The following is a 1,329-nucleotide window of genomic DNA, read 5'->3' as shown; positions in this document are numbered from 1 at the left end:
GAATTCCATCATTTTGACTCGGCTTCCCATCAGGATGGCCCTGGTGGAAATTTCCAACCCCTGAAATCTCCAGAATTCCATCATTTTGACCCAATTTCCCATCGGGATGGACTTGGTGGAACCTTCCAACCCCCCGGCTCCGGAATTCCATCATTTTCTCCGGTTTTCCCCTCGGGAATGCCGGGTTGTGGGCGTCCAGTGCCGGAGGTGCCGATAAATCCGGGAGAAATTCCCGGCTCCGAGGTTGGAACTCCCAGGAGAAGGAACACCCGGCGTTGCCGCGGCAACGGGAACGCTTCCAGGAGCCTGAAATCCTCGGACTTTGAACCTCGGGAAAATATTCCGAGCATTCAGCTCCTTCCCGATTCCCGGGGATTTTCCTTTTCCCGATTGTCTCGGAGAATCCTCGGGATTCACCGGAATGTGCCCTTGGAATGGCGGCTCTGGGAATATCCGGAATCCACAGGGCTTGGAATTCCCTGTCCTCCCATTCCCATCCGTGTTTTTCCCGATGTTTTGGAATGGGCCGGATGTGGCCGATCCGGGATTTCCCTCAGGCGCCAAATTTTAGGGATGGGAAGGAGCTCATGAAATAAAAAATCCCTGGAAAATTTTCCTGGAATTTTGGAGTGGAGGAACCCCAGGACTGAACTTCTTCCCTTTCCGGAACATCCGGATCATGGAATTCTTTAGGCTGGAAAAATCCTTCGCGACGTTGAATCCAAGAATTCCCAACACTTCCAAAGCCACCACTGATCCTCATCCCAAAATTCCTCTGGAATTCCCTCCGGGATGGGAATTCCACTCCCGGTCCCTCCGTGGAGCCGGAATTGGAATTCCAGTGGATTTTCCTGGAATTCCCGAGGATTGGGAAGGAATTCAGAGCAGGGAGTTGTTGATTTCTTCCACGCCTTGGATTTTCCCACTTTTCTCTTGGATATTCCTGGAGCTCTGGAATGAGCACTTGGAATAGGAGATTTATGGAATTGTCCATCCCGGAGGCAGCCGGCCACAGATTTTTGGGAATTCTCCCGGATTCCCAATTTTTCAACCCTTCGATTCCCACCTAACCCCAACATTCCCGGGTTTTTTTCCACTCTCCCAACTTTCCCAAGCCATTCCCATTCCCAACCTTCTCCCCCACCCTCTTCTATCCTCAACACCAAACCCCACATTCCCATTTTTTCATCGCTTTGAATTCCACCTAATCCCGTTTTCCCAATTTTTTGGGCCTTCAATTCCCACCTAACCCCAGCATTCCCGGTTTTTCCCCCTTCCCAGTGCCTTTCCAAGAAACTCCCAACCTTCCCAACCCATTCCCATTCCAAT

Source organism: Parus major, unplaced genomic scaffold (genome assembly GCF_001522545.3).
Source record: "Parus major isolate Abel unplaced genomic scaffold, Parus_major1.1 Scaffold410, whole genome shotgun sequence".
In the NCBI taxonomy this organism is placed as follows: Eukaryota; Metazoa; Chordata; class Aves; order Passeriformes; family Paridae; genus Parus; species Parus major.
This window is presented reverse-complemented; position numbering follows the sequence as displayed.